The sequence below is a fragment of the Maylandia zebra genome, linkage group LG6 (genome assembly GCF_041146795.1).
Source record: "Maylandia zebra isolate NMK-2024a linkage group LG6, Mzebra_GT3a, whole genome shotgun sequence".
NCBI classification, from domain to species: Eukaryota; Metazoa; Chordata; class Actinopteri; order Cichliformes; family Cichlidae; genus Maylandia; species Maylandia zebra.
In genome coordinates this window covers 33,387,792-33,408,580 of record NC_135172.1, presented here as the reverse complement: position 1 = coordinate 33,408,580, position 20,789 = coordinate 33,387,792, and the positions used below count along the sequence as shown (strand labels likewise).

Below are 20,789 nucleotides of genomic sequence, written 5' to 3'. Positions count from 1 at the left end.
ACTTGGTTGTGCATTAGCAACAAAAAGTTTAATTTGAGCCTGAGAGGGTTAAGTTACTGCCTTGTTTGCTGTGGTGATGTCTTTCTGCCACATTTTTATGACCTAAAAGTATGTTTGTGCAAATGAAAACATCATATGAAGCTGCTTGGGACATCATGTGATAGTGGGGCTGGAAAGGTTGCAGTGTTCTCTCTATAGCCAGAAACCATCTGCTGCTTGGTTTTAAGCAAAGTCTAATTTCATAGTGCGTATTAATCACAATATTAAAGTCCTTGGTGTGTCATGGAAATCGTCCTCCTCCTTGCTCTTATTTATTTTTTCTAGGAATTACTTTTTCATTAAAAAAAATAAATAAATAGTTTGGAACGTCACAAGTTGTACACTGTTTGCTGTTTGTGCAGATAAGAACATGAACAACAGCAAGAAATAGAATACACAGTTTGAGATAAGTGAACATTGTTGGAATGATGGTGACTGTGAGGAAGAGAGGGCATCTTTGAGGCCCAAGCTGTGGACTATTTTTCTTCCGCCTTGGTGGTCTAATTATGCGGACTCCCTATAGACCAGTGAAGCCCTTTGCTATGATTGAGTTGCAGGATAGGCGCTGATAATGGTCATTTTCATGTATGTTTGAAGTTGTCTCAGTGAAGCTTGTATGAATGAAGGCTGTGCTACAGTACGAGCCTGAAATCTCTTTCATTTTGGAGAATTTCCTACGATCAGCGACATAGCTGCAGTGAAACGAAGTATGCTCAGTGGTCAGAGCAATTAAGATGCGCACAATTGCACATGAATGCGTGCACTAGAACGAGACGCCCGCACACACAAACCATGCCACACTTGGTCTCAGCAGAAAGTTATGACTTCTGGCCGTGTGTCGCTGTCCCTCCGCAGGACCCCACATCCTGACAGGAAGTTTGTCCTTCCTTCACACTCATGCACGCACACACAAACTGTATGTGTGATACCAAGACGGGGAAAGAGGGCAACACACTGAATCACTGCAGGCTACTCATATGGGCAACCGGAAAGTGGCAGCGATAAGGGAACGGAGATAAAAGGATGAATAGATTTAATTACACACCACAAAAGTGGGAAATTACAGATTGAGTAAAGATAATGGCTTCTTAGAATTTCAAACCCACATGAACTCAAGTTGATTTTAGCGAAACTGTACAAACCAGAAATACTTTTTTCTATTTTAAACTTGTTTTGTTTGTAATCTGCTTTCACAACTTTTCTTTTTTGACCAAATCCAAGTGGAACTGATATTGTAATATTGTACAGGATAGCTAGCAGGTTATTCCCAAGTCCAGCAAAACAGTCACTGCTGGAATACCATTAAAGATCATGATTTTTTTTTTTTTTTAAAAGAAGTGCCCGTTTCTTTAGTTGCTTTTTAGCACACACACACACATTTTTTCTTGTGACAGCTACTCCAAATGAAAAAACTAAAACCCCTAAAAGACCTTTTAATCCTCTACAAAGATAAACTTGTTTTATCTTCTTCCATGTTTTTGGGCTCCATTGCATTTACTCTCAGTAGATTTTGTTGACAACACTAGGAAAGGATCCCAGGGGCCCGTGCAGCAAGATGCCCGACCGTCTGGATGTCATCAGCACCCTTTGCTCCTGCTTTACTTTTCATGATGGATGCTTTGTATGACTTTGTGTCACAACCCCTGAGGCTCGAGCCTGACAGGCCCGGAAACACTGAGGGACTCATGAACAAATAGACACCCCAGAGGCTCTCTCTTTTTCCTCTGACAACATGTTATTGAATCGTTTGATATGATAAAACGGTTCACAAAACGGTGACAGCGGCTCACACTGAGAAGAGCTGCTTGTTTGCTTTCCTGCAGCTGGTTTCATGTGATACTTTAGTCTCTAGAGTGAGACCTTATCTTTATGTTTATCTTCTATATAGAATACCCTAGGCACGTACAGGTTTGGTGAAATGTCACCCTTAACCTCCTAACCTTTTATCAGAGTCAAATGTTCTGTGATGGCAGGATGGACTTTGCAAAACATGGGAAAATGCCAAAAGTGGTCAAACTTTTTCTTTTGTCTTTTTTTTTTTTTTCTTTTCCAACCAGCAAAACATCTACATGTAAGGATTCTTTTAATCTGCGGATGTGGGTGTTTTCAACCTTGACTGACCTTGGAAGTTGCTAAGCCTCAATAAGTGGCCTTGACTTGAACACAAAGCTGCGTGTCTATTGTTGGTGTGTTCTCTTTCGTTTTTCTGGAGTTAAATGAAAATGCCTTTTGGGAGGCTGGTTGATGTGCGGTCTCTGTGTGCTCTGTCTTCGACCTGTGTGGTAGGATAGCATAAGAGGCTTGTGGGATACTGGTGGGACGAGGCTGTTTCACAATTCCTCAGCCTTTTTGTGAAACTTTCCAAATGACTTAACAAGAGAATCTGGTTTTAGATGTGGAGCTCTTAAGTTCTGAGAGTAGATTTAGCATTATGAGAATATAGTAAATATAATTTAAGAGCTTTTATGTATATATTCGGTGCAGATGCTCCTATGAATGACACTTGGGATCTAGAAAGTAAAGCATATGTGACTGGATGTTTCATCTCACTTTCTATCTTACTTTTACTTCTGTTTTTGCTTCTCAGTCTTGGTTTCTCCCTTTTTCTTTCTGTTGGGGTTGGGTCACCACATGCACCGACTGTTTGTTTGGAGTTGCCATAGAAACCCGTGCGAGTGTGCGCCTGTTTGTGTGCTCATGCTCGACTGCATGTGTGTTTGTGCTGGTGAGATGGGCCTGCAGTTCTGCTCCGTGCATAATGACCTCATCCAGACACAGACTCTGACATATCGAATCTGTCTGCTTCCTTGGATTGTGTAATGGATAGTCCCCCCAGAAATGCGCGCACACACGCACAGCAGCTCTGTGGTCGACGCCCACTCAGTGTTTTGCCCCGTTGCTTGACCACAGAGGAGTCATGTGGCTCTCAGCGACAATGTCGCAACTCCCTTTGACAACAGGAACAGTGCATAATTGCTTGATAATTCAATGCTGCATCAGTACATAATGAGCTTTATTTGAATAGACTTCAGTATCACATCTCTTTAGAAAAGGAGAAAGTTCACGAACTCGCAATGAACTCCCGAACTCTACTTCTTCTGATATATAATTGTACATGCTGAATATTAGTGTTTTAAACTGTTTCTACTCCCACCTTATCACACGGGGTCAAGCTCCTGACGTTCCACAGCTGCTCGTCTCTGACGGTGCGAAAATATGGAACCCAGCCCCAGTGTTGATGTGCATTTATTATAGCTGGGAGTTAAGTCACTGGTAAGAAATCTTTTTCCGTGTGGAAAAGAATGCTCCTCTCTGTGAGCGGAAAAGCTCTGCTTCATTTCACAAAGATTTCTGGAAGATGTATTTTCCCCTGAAGCATAAACGTACGCGCTTATTAAAGGCCTACTTACCGATTTGCCATGTGACTGTGGCCTTCCATGAAAATCCTGTATTCACTGTTAAAAAGAGCTCATTCAGTAGCACTGCCGGGGTGCATTCTCTATGTCATGGATATTTGCTTTTATGTTGCATGCTTAGTTTTTCATCAATTTTTGACTTTCGCCGTTCCTGTTTCTAATAAAGCACGCAAAAATAAATCAGCCACAGTTTGACACACACGATCACGAGTAAGATTTTAAATGTTCAGCTTTTCATATGGGGGGAAAAATAGCTCGAGTTCTTCTCTGACAAGCCTGTGAAAGATTGCCAGGGAATACACCTCGTATGCATCAACTGTCCATGCAGCACAGAAATCCCCCCCAAACTTGCTTTTTGCTTGGTGGATAAAATCCCTGCTTGTTTCCATATGTTTATTCAAGCAAAGTGTGTTTAGTCACCTGGTGCAGACTAGGGATGGGTATCGTTTAGGTTTTATCCGATACCAGTACCAAACCGGTACTTTTGAAACTGTGCCGGTGCTTAAACGGTGCTCGAACCGGTGCTTAAAGAATGGAGAACACAAAATTGGTCCAAAAACCTCTCATGTTCAGCTGTTTTATTGTAAAAAGATAACAATGTTAGCTTTTTCTGCAGCTATAGGGGATATATGGCATCACTCTTTGGCTGGAAGCAGTGCTTAATCAAAAACAAACTGGAAAAAACAAACTTTGTCCAAAAACCTCTCATGTTTAGCTGTTTTCCACTTTTTCTTTGGTCATTTTAGCCTTTTTGGCCAGGGTGAAGGGAGTATCTGCCATCAAACAAAAAGACAGCTGCATGTACAGTAACTACGACAGTGTTTGCTAGTTCACCTTACGTGCATTAATGTAATAACGTGGTTAGCCTACTCAACGTAAATTACACACGAACAACATTAAGCTACTCACGCAGAGAAGAACGGCTGCCGCTGCTGCCATCATCATCCTCATCATTTCTGCTACACTGGCAGGGCTAGGAGGCAGGACTCTCCTCTTCGGGTTTTTTGGGGGATGTTGCTAACTCTGGGTCCGATAACAGGCAACCCACGCACAGATGTGCTCGGTGTGAGGTCTCGCAGCAAGCTATCAAATACGGCGCATTTCTCGGCTTTTAAAAACATGCTATTCGTCGCCAGGTGTTTCATCAGATTCGAGGTGTTACCTCCTTTGCATAGTATCGGCTTAAAGCACTTGTTGCAGGCTGCTGAGTTTGCATCTTTTGCTGAAGAAAACCCGACTTTGACCGCTTCGCTTTGGGCATTTTTAATCTGTAGCTCTGTTCTAAAAGAACGTACGTACCTGGGCCCGCCTACTATCCTCGGAAACGTAAAATGATTGGCTGGAATCCAAAATGTATGACATCTCAGGAAAAAAAAAAAAGCACCGAAGTAAAACACCAAAATGTGCGCTGCATTTCGGTCTGGTTACTACCGTTTATGTCAGAACTGGTGCCATAATGGCACCGGATACTGGTACCCATCCAGACAAAGGTTCAGTCTGGTGTGAAGTGATTGACTTAGAAAAGATTTGCATTGAAATGAACTGCTTAATTTAATGGCTAGAGCACATTGGTCCACTTTATTATAAAACACATTCAATTGATTTATCTTTATCATGGTCTTATGTAATGACTGCTGCCACTGTTACTGTGATAGCGAAACATTCCTGCTCAGTGCTCCGCTCTGTTTCCCCTAAGACTGCCACTTCAAAAAAAGCTTCATTATCCGACTGAAATCCAGGACACGAGTATATTCTTGTCTTCTGCAAGGAAATCTATGTAAGCTACTGCAGTGCGGAAAAAAATCTATTCGGCTGCTGTAAATATTAAAGGGGTGAAAGAGGATACAAGATGTTTTTTACATCCAAGTTTTGGTTTTATTGCTGTTTTCCATTTTTAAATAATAGGATATTTTATAGAAAGCATCAGTTTTTTTTTCCATGATACTGAAGCTATTTTCATGCTTTTGACCTAATCCTGCAGGCTTTTATGTGAGAACTTGAATATGTGATGTAGTCGCACTGACCATTAAACACACTGTATCTGCCAGTTCTGTAGAACCAAGTCTGTGTTATAGCAGATTATTGGAATGTGTACGCGACAAGGTGGTGCAAAGGTTAGGGATGTTGCCTCATAGGAAAAAGCCGTGTTGCCTCGTTTATATTATGAGTGTCGTCCCAAATTATTGGGGAAATCTGCAACATAGCATACTACGGATATGTGGAGGAGCCAAACAATGTATCCCCGTATGAGCTTAACCGTGTGCTTCATCAGAGACTGGACAGTCACCCCCTAACCCTGAATTAGATAAGTTCCTCCAACACTGTCTGAACAATTGTATGTCCAAACAGCTTTATGAATAGTATAACTAAGCCTGTTTACAGCTTTGGTTTTAGAACTGTTTGTCAGACCCAAATTTCTGAACCTGAGTTTTTTTGTCTTCCATTACCAATTTTTGTAACCTTACAAAACTAGAAATGCAACATTCACACACATGTAGTAGTTGACTGTGAGCATAACCCAAGTGTAAGGTTACAAAATGGAACGCTTGCTTATAAGGTATATTGGATTTGTCAGCTGTGTTCAGTGAGTTGGGGAAAAAGGGCCACATGAGAAATTTTAACATGTAGTATGAAAAGGCAGCTGCATCCTTGAGTTAATCATTTAAATGAAATGTGAACCCTGTTCATAAGTGGCCATAGTGCGCTGATGGAGCTGAACCTGTGTACCGAGACTCGGTGAGTGCTGTGATTTGAATCCTAAGCAGGGGCCATTTATTTAAAAAAGGAAAAAAACAAAACAAAACAAAAAACTTTCTAAAGTGAATTTTGTTTTGAAGGCAGCAGAATCGGACAGTCCAAACAGTTTTGCCAGTCCCACTCAATCAGGCATTGATGCCAGCGAAAGCTTTGAGAAAATGTCAAGTAATTCACACCAAAACTAATTCAGTGCACAGCTTGTGTTGTGTAGCCATGGAGCAATTCAGAGCGCTCTGCTGTTTAGCCTGTGCCCAACTATAAAGGCAGTGTCTGGCGGTGAGGACATACGGTAACGGTTAGCAGCTGAGACGCCCGGCCTTGGATTGTGATTGTTTGTGTGGGTGAAGCAACAGGGGCCCGTTAAAGTGTGTCTGTAACTCTGTCATTACCAGCTATAATTACAGGGTGATTAGCAGTCGTGTGTGTGTGTGTCTGTGTGTGTCTTGTGTTATGGATTATCTTAATTTGGCATGTGATCTGTTTTTCAGAGGAATCGTACAACAGGATCCAGATTGGGATTCATTTATTTAATGAAATAAACTTTCTTTTACACAGAAACCAGTAAAATTTGTGACTGGTTGCAACACTATTAGGATGATGCTCATCAAATGCATTATGCACCATGCATCTTATTTTTATTGTATTTCTTGTTTTGTAAATATAAGACTGTGTAGATGAAAGAGAAAAATGAAAAGCGGACCAGTGTCCTGAAAGAAGCAGCAGAAATATGATTCAACAGTTCTGATCACAACAAGAAGAATTAATGACGTTAATATAGATGAAAATATTGAAAGTCAAAATAGAAAATGTAGTCATCTCTGAAATGACATTGAAAGCAGGATTGAGTGATTTGTGCTCCGAGTCCTAGCCTTGAATTAATGTGACGGGCTTTGTATCCAGGGAGCTATTTTACTGCTACTTGTATGAGCATAAACTAAGTGAGTGGAGAGAAGAATGAAGCTTGAAGCTTTGAATGTCTTTGTCTACTTCCGTGTGACATGCACCACTGCTTTCTGTGCCAAAGGTAAAAGTAGGTGAGCTTCTTTTACCGTTTTCATTCAGAGGAACTGTCTTGTGGGATGTAATACTACAAAGCACCTTTGTGTCCCTTTAAAAGTTTGTTTAAGGAGCAGGATGTTGACTTCGACGTTTTAGTTCACTGACAGTCTTTGAATAGTCATGCTACTGTGTTTGAAATAAATAAATACAGTAACTGATAAAGTGTCTGCTGAAATTCAGAAAAAAGTACCAGAAACACAACTATTAATCTATGAATTCAATTTCATTTTATTGGTCCCCCAAAAAAGTGGATTGCTCTAAAGTAGGGATTTTAACCTTGTGTTACATGGTGGGCCACATGCAGCCCCCTTTGATCCTGAGTGGGCTAGACCGGTGAAACTCCCCTTTCTGTCAGCATGAAGAGGTTTAACTAAGATCTCTTTAAAATAAGAAAAAGATGAAATTTCAGAAGTATATGTTGGTTTTTCTACATGAAGTTCTGCTGTTACAAATGAAAGAAGTGTGTCAGCATGATTTAAACTAAGAATTTAAAGACAGTTTCTGTTAATTCACAGAAAAACACTCATTTCTATAGTAGATTGTGGGGAAAAACAGGAATTGTCGTGCTACTTAATTACTGTGCTACAGGTGGGACATCCATGAAGTGGGTAAGCTGTTTATCAGGAGGAAAAGCTGTAAGATTTAAAATAAAATCAAAAGTCCAAAATATATGCCGCCCTCCTAATTTTCCAGGCTGATTATCACCCCAGGCCCTTATGTCTAAATAATTCACAGATTTTACATGATACATAGAAGTCAACATCCTACATTGACATAATTTCCCTAGGGATTAATAAAGTATTCTGGTTCTGATTCTGAGTTTGAGTGCGGTACTGCAGTTGGATGCCACTGTTGAAAGATCTCAGTTTGTAGAATTTATTCCAAGATATTTTACAAGGAAGTGTTATTATTGAAAATTGGAGACCTTGAATTCCGCAACCTGAGGTGACAAAGTGGGGAAATGAATGCTGAGGCAACCGGTGTGTAAAAGTCGCCAACGCTGTGCTGACTCAATCACTGCAGAGTTTCAAACCTACTCTCGCATTAACATCAGCATAAAAACTGTGGGCCGAGAGCCTCATGTCATAAACTTTTATGGCTTAACAGCTCCTGTAATGCGTATGCAGGTCAGTACTTTTATCCATATAGTGTACGTGGAAGCTCAGACTACATTCCATCCATTCATTCTCTTCCACTTATTCTTATCAGCGTCATGGGAACCTGGAGCCCATCCTAGCTACCATAGGGCCAGACTACACCCTGGACAAGGAGGTGACTATATTAATATTTTTTTTTCTCCTGCAGTGTGGATTCGAGGTGTGCATGGCATTTTGTTGTCAACAAGGAAGGGAAGATTTTCATGTGTGTGGATTTGAGGTAATCTGATATTCTGTGACTGTTAAGAGTGACAACAGTACACGGGAATGATTATTACAAGCGTAGAAACCCCAGAAATATTAAAGAGAGATAAAGACTACATGCAAAGATATTACAATGCAGCTGGGAACTTATCACCTGTGCTTGTCACAGGTGTTACCAACATTGTTAAACACTGTAAATCTCGGCTAAATTCAAACTCAAAAGTAGTTAAAGACTCTTTTAGATTTCAATGCAGATGCCAGAAATGCTGAGACATAGAAATATGATGCGGCGTTGTTTACCAAGGTTAACTGAAGTATTTCCAGTGAAACAAGAGTCACTTTAAATTTAAACATGAGCTTTGGTTAGAAATAAGGACAGCTGAGCATTATAAAGTAAAGGAGGAAATTACCTCCTTGTTCACAGTAGCTAAAGTGGCCATAACAACGTTTTTGTTTTTACGGTCAATTCATTGTGCAAGTCGCTGATATGATACGATCTTTTTCAGTTAAAGTCAAATGTTTTGCAGATGACTCACGTAGTTCATCTTGACTGATCGCCTGTGAGCCGAGATGTTATCTTATCTGTGTGTTTAAATTTCCTCCAAACACTGAAGCTCCTAAGCACTCGTGCTGTTCTGCCGTCGACCTGAAATAGCACATTTGACAGAGGGTGATGCCTGGGCGGTGACTTCCCATTGTTGCTTCTAGGCCACGTTTTATCTCTGTCAATGGAGGAAACAAACTCCTTAAAATACACACACAGGCCCGCTGCTTCCTTGCTCACCCTCTCTGCCTCCACAGAAGTTTATTGTCTCTACCTGAACCTTGAGGGAGAAGCAGGCTTCCCTGTTCACGCTCGAGTAGGTTCATGCATTGGTCTGTGTGCGTGTATTTCTTCTCTGTGCTAAATAACACAGCTGCTCAGACAGGCACAGCTTTGTTACCAGCGAGGGCTCCAGGAAGTGAATCTGAATGTGTCTCTTTATTTTAAACATTAGCTCTGCTCTTAATGCCTATTTACCCTTCAAACAGGGATTAGTGACTACTTATTATGACTCCTATACAAGTGTAAAACTAGACTAGAGTCGCGTAAACATGCGTGTGAGCGATAACTTTATGGGATTGTGTGTGTGTGTTTGGACACTGGTGACATAGTTTTGTCAAAAGTCTGTGATTCCGGTTTTAATTGGTTGTGGTTGCTTTGAATAAGTGAAGACGTGAGATTAATGACCGGAATTTGCAGTTTGTGTCATCCTGCTGTTTGGACTTGTTTGTCAAAATGTTTCCCTTCAAGAGGAGTATCTGATGTTGCATAGGAGCTGGCAACTGTGAAGCAGTTTTGATGTTGTCCTGTGAATTTATACTTCCTTTAAGGAATAAACTTGAACTTCCTGACATGTGGGCAAATGGCATTTGAAGTAAGGTCAGGGGTTTTTCCTTATAACCATTAACTGTCTTATTATGTTAAGAAATCCACATCCATCCTTTTCCCTTTGAGGAGTCTCCACATTAGTCTGTTTCTATTTTATTGTGTGTGCGTGTGGTGTCCTTTTTTTCCCTTTTCCCCTGGTCATGAGTTCAAATGTTTATATATTCCCTGGTAGTTAACATCAGTGAAAGTGCCCTATTGCTCCTCTCCTCTTACTGCTCGCCGTTTGGTGGGAAATGCTGACAGAACGCTGATAGCAGGGCTTTGGCTGTAAATGGATACCAGCAAGCATTCAGCCCAGCAAACTGTCGGGCCCTCTCCTCTGTTGTGCTCCGTTTTTGTCCACGGCTTATCGCAGGATTCAAGGAGTGGATGACTTCAACAAAAAATGTAGGATTACTTGAGTACTGTAGTGTGCAAAGGACTCATTAATCTTTAAAGTTAATAACAGTTGTGTGGAGTGTGTTAGAGCACTAAGCGTTCTTTTAGATGTATAGGATTAGTGCAGCTTTGTTTGTCATGTCTCACATGACTGAACCAGGGGAAATAACAGTAATTTTGGTGTCCACACAGCCATAATTAGCTGTTGTTCAGAGACTAGCCTGCTCTCATCACCCAGTGAGATATGTTGTTGATTGGGCAGCATCTTGAGACGGTCCCACCTGGATGGTGCTCTCATTTGTACTCAGTGAAATGGCAAAACAAAAGCTGTTTTCACACATGCACTGCAGCCCTGAACTTTGTTACCGGGTGGAACTGCATGTAAGAACACAAACGTCCAAACTGTATAAAACTGTCTTTAAGATGCCAGTTCCATGGTACAAAGTCTGTGTGATATCCAGACTCTCCTTTAGAGCATTATCCAGGCAGCACCATGATCTAAATAAGAGATTTCTAAAAGTGAGTCTCCTCCTCACGTGAGCAAAAGCAACTTGAAATTTCCCAACCCGGCTCTCCCAAAAATGTCCAGAGATCCATTCAGACCTTTGACACGCCTTTCTGTAATTTACTGTAAATTCAGAAATCTGGCTAGACTTGGTGCGCAAATCTGAACTGTATGGATACAAATGATTAGATACCCATGCACGCCTGTCTGCTAATGACCAAGAAAGCATCGACAGACTGACTACCCAGCATTCTGTCTGAATGACAGAAAGCTGATAACAGATTGTTGGACTCAGTAGTCACGTCTGAAAAGTTTATCTTATGGTTTTGTAGTTAATCTTTAATAGTTTTATATTGTGTTAAAACTCTTTCAGATACTCTCAGTTTTACTATTAAAATAACTTAAACTGCTCAAAACGTAAGCGTGTCTCTATCTGTACTACACTGTTATCTTTATACAGTTAACTGTTTGGGGTTTTGTGTGAAAGTGGCTTTATTCAACAATGTGCACAGAGCTTTTTTTCACAGAGTCAGCTGTCTGCGTGCGTCCGTGTGTGTGGAGTTTGTAAAAGTGCTGAGTGATGCACCGACTTCCAGAAGGAGGGGTTGAGAGGGATCAGTCTCCTTTCTGTGCCAGTCTATACTTGGCATATTTACCGCACTGCAGAAGAGAATGCTGTCTAGACACAGGTCTTGGTAGTGTGAATATAACTAATATTTTACCAACTGGAGCTGTTAGTATAGAGTAACACCATACAGGATAGAGTGCAAGGAAATCAATTGATTGTAGTGTGATCCTTCATAAGTTATTATGATCTTTAGTTGATCTTTAAGTGGTTTCTTCAGATGTGATTTGCGAAAAGCAGGTTTTTTGTCCGTTGCATATTCTTCTAGCGAAAGTGCTGCAGTGTGACAAAAATCTTGCTTGTATAGAATTATGCATATAACAGATTATAAATGGATAATACACTTGTATTAAAGGATTTACAGCTGTGTACAGAGATGCCCAAGCTGATTTTGCTGCACTATTGTTGCAGTGTTACTTTCTCTTGACTCGGATTGCTATATAGGTGTTTATTACTCTTAAGCACTTTCTTTTAGATGAGCTGTGAAGGATTATCCTCAATCTCAAATAAAAGGTCCCCTCCAGCTGCTGCATACCAATAAAGGTATTTTCTGTAAGCATTCTTCATGTTTTCTCACAGATCAGCATTGCAAAAATGTCCCCAGAGTGCATTGTTGTTCTTCTTTCTGTAGAAGACAGTTTGTTCGGGAAAAGAAATTGTTAGTCGTGTGATGGCTGCTTGTTTGTTGGTGTAGGCCAGCTGCAGCCAGTTGAGCAAACACTCCAGGGATTTCTTCCACATGTATTTGATGCCATTTAAGGGAATCTGCCTATTATTACATGGCCAGTGGCAACCAGACTGTGTGAGGAATATGTATCAAAGGGGTGGGCAATTAATTTTCCCATGGGATCACATGAGAAACTGGGATTGTTGTGAACTGTCAAGCAGAATTGAGTTCAATAAACTGGATTCATTTTTGGTCAGTTTTAATTTTATCCCTGTATAAACTGCTCCTGGCAAGAGTAGATGCCAGGTTTTAACAATTTGAATAAGTGTGTTCGGTTTAAGTCTGGTTTAAATCTGAGGTGGAAATTCAAAGGAGAGCAGACAGGTAATCCTCGCTGAAAGGTAATCTCTATATGGATTTGTTAAACTTCGTCACTGAGACAATGTTTGTTCACATATGAAGGTAGATTTGAGAGTGAGAATGAGAGAGGAAAAAACAAAAAAATAACCTTTGTAGAGGTGTAGAGTTGGATCACGTTAACAATCCATTAAAATTTGGCTTGCATCCACCAAGATCCAGAGTCATCTTAATCATTTGTTGACCGAAATTTGACAAAAGGCCTTGAGAAAACCCTCTGGTGTGTATTGTTAACAAATGCTAAATGTATAAAGATTTAAAATATAATTTCCCATTTGACCTCTGACCTTTCCTTCAAGGGCACTGGATTGACCTGAAAAGTCAAAGTGATGATAATGCTATATAAAGGTATTTAAAAAAACATGTTAGTCACTGCTATTGTTTGAATTGACAATACAGACATATAAGCCACTTTTCCATAAGTACCAACTCGGATTGATTGGTTTTCTATTATCATCCAGTACTACCTAATGTGTGAAGTTGTTGTTATAGCAACACGTCCAGCGACGTAATTAATATGCGACATGAACGTTATAACAAAGGGTTTTTGTTTTGTTTTTTTCCCCTAGCCATTTCTGTCATTGCCGGGTTTTTAAAAAAAAAAAGAAAAAAAAGAAAGTTGTTTGTTTTCGTTTATGTTGCTAGGCAGTTCCTGTTGCCTAGCCACCGCAACAGTAGCGGCTACAGTTGTAATGTTCGAAGGAAATGCATAAAATCTTAATTTTATGTTTGACTTTTATCTGAGTAAATTGTATTTTTTCATCTGCATGTGATGTATCTGGGACAGCCAACACCACAGCCATGTGCTTAGTCCTTTTAGCCACCAACGATGCTAACTTTAGCTAATAAACAAGCTCATGTGACTCGTCTCATTTTATTTTGAAGGTACAACTATGACAGAATTTACATTTACATACACTTTATATACTCAGTGGAAGAATTTAACTCTGGTGTCTCAAATATTCCATGTCAGTTAAAATCATATCGTTTGTACCTGTGAGTGTCTCACAGACAAATAATAATTGATGCGACCACCGTCTGAAAGCTTTAGTTACTGCATATTTAAGCTTTTATGTTTCAGATAAAATGCAAGGCAAACTGATGTAGCAAATATTCTTTAATTGGATGACAAATTGTACAATATAATTTTCTTAAAATGGTAAAAATAACAGATCATTAAAGAGGCTGATCTTTTTGGGTCAAATAGGAAAGGGATGATACAGAAACATGACAGCCTTATAAAATACTTACTCTTTATGAATGTATAACTTGTATTGAATGACAAGAAAAGGATTTGTCTTCTTCTAATGGAAAAGGGGCTGTGGGGAATGAAACATGGGGATTCCTTCATAAAATGTCTTCTCGTTAAAACTGTCCATAAAATTCAACTTTCTTTTGTAAATGTTGTCAATACAAACAAATGATACTGATATATGGGTATTCTAAATATCACAATATAGTTTGCATTCAAATATCATGTCACATTTGACCTCTGACGCTCTCATTCAAGTTGACCCCAAAATGCATTATATCTTTAAAGAAAACTCCTCCTTGCTTTCGCAGTGTTGCTTGCATAACATGTACTTATTAGGATTTTTGTTTAAATCCTATTTTCCCATGGACCTTATGGTCTGGTACAATCAATGCGCCGGATGTTGCTCACAGGCCATACCATGCCCAGGTCTGACCTATCTCATACTCTCCACTGTTGTTGAAAAGATGGAATGAACGATAAGCTGTTGACTCCATTTATGCTTGTGCTGGTGCAATTAGTGTTCATTATTATGTGGTGTTTTCCCACTGTTTTATATGCAGTGCCAGCCAATGGAAACAAAACACTGGGACTTGTTTCCCTCATGGATCTCCACTTTTTTGTGGTCAGGTTCTTTCTTTTTTTTTTTTCTTTTTTTTTTTTTATTCTTCCTCTTTTTCTTTTTTCTGAAGAAAAAGAAAAAAAACTTATTTTTCTACTTCTTTGTTCATTCCTTTGTGACCTAAAGTAGTCGGAAATACGCAGGAAGAATCAAGGGTCCTGAACAGGCCAATCACAATTGTTGCGGGCTACGTCAGCACGGTGTGTACTTGCATTTCTAGGGTGGTGCAAATCAAGTTACGGTGTAGGATTTCAGACAGGTGTGCGACTATGACGTACGTATGATGGTAGATTTCCCGGTAAAGGGTAATTCCCCAGTGAAAATAACAAATAGCACATGTCACCTTTGGTTTTAAATTCAACAATAACTTGAGATGCTTGGAATGTATTACAGTCTTACACACAAGTATTATTAACTTGTATACATTTAGCACATTAAAATTCTTGCCTGGGTTCTTTATTAAGCACATTTATTTGTTGTGCGACCTGAACAAGCATCACATTTTCACCACTTTGTGTTGTAGGCAAAAATTGAGCTTTAAAATGAAGTCGGATGTAAACTCAGGAGGAAATTCTGATGTCACAAAATAATGCAGGGCTTTGATAAAGTTATCTTGTGGCAATTTTCCAGCTGTGAGATATCAAATGGGTGTGGCTTGGCGTCTGTTGCAGCAGTGTTATCACCGTTACTCTTGCAGGAACCTAAACAAAAACTCCATATCATCTAAGCCATCAGGCGATCACAACAAATGTGTACTATAGCCCTTTGTTATCTAGGGCTCTCATGAAGGAAATTTCATGACATTTTGCGTAATGTGTGAGTTTTGTTATGATAGTGACACATTTTTGCAGGACTCAACTGGTACTTGACGTGCCATTACTGTACCTTGCAACTTGTGCTGCTTTGTTGAAAGTTGAATGAAAATGGTTATGATGCTTAACAAATTAATGTTATCATTCGTTTATATTAATTGGCTAACAACATGTTAAGTGTAGTGACTTGTAGATTAAGACTGTCTCAGTGTTTCCACGTGTAATCCCTGAATGATGATGTGAAGATCAGGGCTCTGTGGGGGCCATGCCATCTGTTGCAGGTCTTGTTCTTATCTTGAGGATGTCCTTATGACCCTGTTGTGTGCTTTGGGTCACTGTTGTACTTCTGAATGACAACTTCCTGAAAGTGTTGTTGAAAGATCACAGTCTAAATACCTAAAGTGCCTAGAAATAGTTTCTTTATATTATTCATATTTTAGGATTTTAGCTTCAAATGCATGTCTTCATTTAACTATACCTGATGCTGAGTCTCTCAGCTTATCTGCATCATCACTATGTACATTCTTACAAGGTTAAATCCAGAGTGTGTGTAAAGCATCCATATGTAAATTTGCATTTGATGTGAAGCGTTGATCTTTTAAAAGCAAACATTAGAATGAATGACCTGGCTGACAAGTTGTTGACATCTTGGTTGCCTGGATTGTTTGTTTGTCTTCTGCATGGATGGCTTGTGAATTGGACTGTATTCAACTATTGCAAGGGGAAATGTGTGCCATGTGTTTCTCTGGTGGTTAAGTCATCTGTGGCTTAGCTTATTCCCCACTGGGGGGTTGAGTTTGTGGTCTGTCTTTTGCAGTTGTAGAGACTTAGTCTATTTCCTGCTTTGATTGCTCAACAGGTACAGAGCCGGAAGATGCTCCTTCAGCTGGAGACTGTGCTAATGTTCCCACTGTATAGCCTGTTAACGTGTACCGAAAGGCAACATTCGCCTGTTTTCTTTTCCCTTTAAGACACTTCTGTTTATCATTCTGCTAATCACTTTTCGTCCAAATGCTTAGCAGTTGTTTTAAGGCCAGATTTTATATTTTGTTCAAGTTCATAATCTGTATTGGTTTGCCATTTTGTTAATTGTACCTTTTGTGGCCAACCATCATATCAGTGTCTTCAATGGACAATACAGGCAACCCTGACAGTCTGATAGCGACCAAACAAATCACAAAAATGTTAGTTTTTTTCGGTTTTAGGGTTTTTTTTGGGTGGACCACCATATACCTCTTTGTGACCAGTTTCATGTAACGACAGCAGTTAACTTTCAGCAACCACCCACCAACTCATTCAGTCTCCAACTGGTCTCTAGGCTTGTGTGATTGGAGTCTGTTAAAGAGTCTGCAAGATGTCTGACAGTGTTAATATGAGAATAATGTAGGGAAGAGTTGATGAATTCGTAAAAAGTGTATGGGTGTATTGTGAACTTCCTTTTGCATTCTTAGTGCACACAGCACCCACTTTTTAAAACTCAAAACACACTATTTGATGTAGTGTACAACCTTTCACAGCGTCCTAACCTGATTTTCGTCACATTGTTTGGAGTTCATGCATGAAAAACAGCTTTGGTGATAAAGAGAGACGGAAAACCAGAGGACACATTTTTCATATTCCTCACCAGCATAGAGTGAAGAAAGAGAAAATGCTTTGAGTGCTTTTGAGCAAGTTTAGGGAGTGTAGAAATACAAGATGTCGTCATGGCTTCAAAAATGGCTTTAGAGATACAATGAACAGCAACAAGTATGAGAAAAATGTATAGGCGAAGTGAGTAGGGCCACAGACTTGCAGAGAGCTGTCATGTGACAGATGTATTGACAGACGGGTGACTGAATTATGGCATTAAATGATACTTTTTAACAATGTTCTTTTGTAAGGCTGTTGGTATTTGATTTTATCAGAGAGCCAGATAGCATTGATTCAATGGGGCAGAAGTGACAGTGAAAGCCGAGCAGTTTCTGCTGCAGCAGGTTGTGCGGCTGCAGTTATGCTGCTTCCAGCCAAACTAATAAACACTGACCTTTAGTACAGTCGCCCAGCGAGGGGGGAAGGACAGCAGTGGGTGTGAATGAGAGACATAAAAAGAAAGCGAGCGAGAGCGGCTAGTGGAATGTGAGGGATGTGAATGGATCAAAGAAAAAAAGAGAGGAAGAAAAAGGCTAGACTAGATGGAGAGAGAGAGAGGGAGAGAGAAGGCAGTGGAGGAGGGGAGGTGTGATTAGTGTGTGAGCCTGAGCTCTGATTGGTCAAAAAGCCTTTGCCTGATTGTGTGTGTGTGTGTGTGTGTGTGTGTGTGTGTGTGTGTGTGTTTTTTAGCCAGTGGGCGGGGGATTAAGCTTGCATCACGTGGTCGCTTTAGCTTCTTTTCCACACAAACACACGCCCCCATTCACTGAGGGCACGCACATACACAGATCCTCTCACATACACACTCACAGCTGTTGATACTTCTCTATCTGATGAACGCTGGAGCAGCCAAGACGGGGAGACTGTAAGAATCTGGGAGAATCTGCTGTCTGCTGGCAGCTTCACCGAGGAGCATTTATATGGAAAATCTGCAGGGACGCGTGGACAGACTGGTTTTCTGATCGCCGCCTGGTTATTCGTATCCCGCTCTTTCTCTCTCGTCTCTCCCGGCTTCTTTCTGGGACTCACTGGTGGAATTTGTGCACGGGCACCAAGCAGCAGTGAAAAACAGAGACATGTGTTTTGCCTCAGCTGCCTACTACTACTCCCCATTCTCTCCCATTCACTGACCACGTAGGAAATAAACACAAGGTTGGTTGTGCTTGCATTATATTTGTGTGTCGGCTGCTTGTGTCAGTACACCTGTTTGCATATTTTGTATGTATTCCCTCTGTTGTATGGACGGATGTTTTTGTTTCATTCATCCGACTTGGGATCTGTTTTCTGCTCCCACTAGAACCCGGGGCATGACTCCAAAGGTTACTATCCAAAAAAACGATTGGCAATTTTAGGGGAATTCCATGTCAGTGTGGCTGCCAGGGCGCTCAGGCATATAGACCTCTGCACTGTAAACACGTCTGGCAATAATAGTGCACTGAGTGTGAGCACCAGAGAAGATTAGCTCTGTGAAGGAAGATAGCAGGGAGTGTTTTAGAATCCTTACAGATGAAGTATAGAGAGAAACATATTAGACCGAATATATTTGCAAGTTAAAATGCATTCACAGTCACTAGTCGTTGCTCTAAATCAAGATTTCATAAGAAACCATCAGCTTAAACTGATAGCCAGGCATTACCCTGTGTCATGGGTAACGCTTGCTGCTGGCACAGTGATGGATTCAAGAGGAGCTTTCCTCATCTCATAGCAAAGCCGCTGGAGGATCATGTAAGCTGCTGAGCTTTTGGCTCAAACATTGTCCTTCAGTTTCACTGCTAGAGCTCTCACGCAGGCGTGTTTGGACAGGGAACGCACCTACTTGTCTCTGTGTGTTTGGGTGTGTGCATTAGCAAAGTTTACGCTACAGGTCACTGTGTGCATGTGTGTTCGCGCTGCTTTTTGCAGCACTCGGGGATATAATTAGCGCCGCACAGATTCTTTCCTGGTATTGTTGTTATTAGGGTTGTAACACAGCCCAAAAGGCAGTTTGTCTATTTTTAGAGGTGGCAGAGATGTAGGCAGGCTTGCTTTTGAAGTCCATCTGCCCCAGCACGATAAAGACAGTAGCTGCATGCATGTGTGTGAGTGGAGAGCCCAGGCAGTGTCACTCGGCATTTTAGGGAGTTTTTGTGACTACATATGTTTACTCATGGCTTCTTGCTTTACTCCTGCCTTTCTAGCAAGTTTGCGTATTGTATACGACGAAACATCAGAGTGAGATGGATAAAAGTGAAACAGAGCAGAGTTAAAGGACTGGAGAGAGGTCTGTGTAGGCTTCTAGATTAGCCAGCTGTCATCAGATGAAGATGGAGAGTTATGCCTTGTCTCAGGCACTTGCTCTCCATTTCCAAATGTCAGAAGTATTAGTGTGTAATGGATGAGTCCTCTGTCTTAGAGATAAACATCGAGTTCCACTAATGGAGGCTGTCCACAGAACCAATTCAAATACAAGGAAGTGGTCAGTTGAACTGCAGCGAAAAGTCACAAACATGTACGCATCCTTAATTGTCCTTTTTTCTCGTCTATCTCTTCTCTGCAGCAAATATTTTCATACTACACATAAATAAGATTTTACATTAGGATGTAACGAACTGTAAAGAGTTGCTTTGATGTATTTTGGCCGAATAAGATATTTCAAGTCATTCTTTTAGCACTTTAAGTTACTTTCTGTCATTTTATACATGAAATAACTTATTAAATACGGTTGTATTGTACAGTTGGTTTTTATGCCTGACCTCTTATTCTTACCTGATAGTTAAGGCCAAGCTCAATTTTAACTCGCTGCATTTGTTATCTAACTAACTAAAGTCACATTGAGCATTCTGTGGTTCGTAGCAGTGATTCGTGGCACTGTTTTATAAATGGGAACTTTTTCATGGACAGCTTACCCTCAGATGAAAACATGTTGTCTGTTGGTGCTTCTAAACGTGCAGATGGGAGGAAAAGGAGGAAAAAGAGGAAGGGTCACTAAAGGTCTTGAGGTTGTGCTGACCTCGGGTGCTGCAGTCACAGTCTAGTGCACATCAGTAAACACAGCCCACCTCATTTATCAGCCATAGAATTGTGAAGTTTACATCGACTGCAATAATAGCGTTATCACGCAATGCCACACTTTAATGGCCATTGCCTTTGTAAATTCCAGTCTTTCACTGAACAAAGCTCAGTATAAACTGGCATCTTCAGTGGGCTGCACTCAAAAAGTGTAAGCATCTGTCATCGAGCATGAAATTAAGATTATAAATGTTGCTGGTGTAATGTGAGGATCGGGTTTCATTCTTACTCGGATTAATTGTGCATTCTCTCAAATGCGCACACACACACACACACACACACACACACACAACCACCCCCACTGCTCCAAAAACGTCGATTCCTCTGGATCTGAACAGACTGAGATGATTCGAGATGAGGACAATGATCTATTGACAGAGACTGGGGGAGGTGGGGGTGGGGTGGTGGAAGTTCATGCTGGGGACTGCTGAAGTTGTGACAGAGCAGGGATGGGGTGGTGTATTCATGCATGTGAGTGTGAGTGGGGGGTTGGGGGAGTCGTTTTATTTTGGTGAAACTACAGCTGTTGCATTCAGCCATGCAGAGATTCCAGTCAGCAAACTTTATGCGTGAGCTTCTACTGTCAATCACACCGTCCTTAAATGCATTTCTTATTTACACATCTGTCAAGTTTCTCCCACGTGGTATTCCTCAGAATACCTGCAGTCGAAGATATAGGAAAAGCTGTGGATATAAAGCACGAAACAGGACAGCACAGCAAATGCATCTTTATACAAGTCTTTATATCAAAGTCCTGCTCTCAAAACCTT

At 40.6% G+C, this 20,789-nt stretch overlaps 1 protein-coding gene across 11 annotated transcripts in view; it reads left to right on the top strand.

Annotated features, from left to right (window-relative positions):
• add3a (adducin 3 (gamma) a) overlaps positions 1-20,789 on the top strand; it is a 101,310-nt gene that overhangs the window by 45,672 nt on the left and 34,849 nt on the right. For 6 of the 11 annotated variants that reach the window (XM_004539140.5, XM_004539138.5, XM_004539137.5 and 3 more), the window contains exon 1: positions 17,732-18,123. The exons of the other annotated variants lie outside the window; for them this stretch is intronic. The gene's annotated coding sequence lies outside the window, so the exon portion shown is untranslated. Of the gene's footprint in view, positions 1-17,731; positions 18,124-20,789 lie in introns of those variants that run through there. 11 annotated transcript variants of the gene reach the window in all.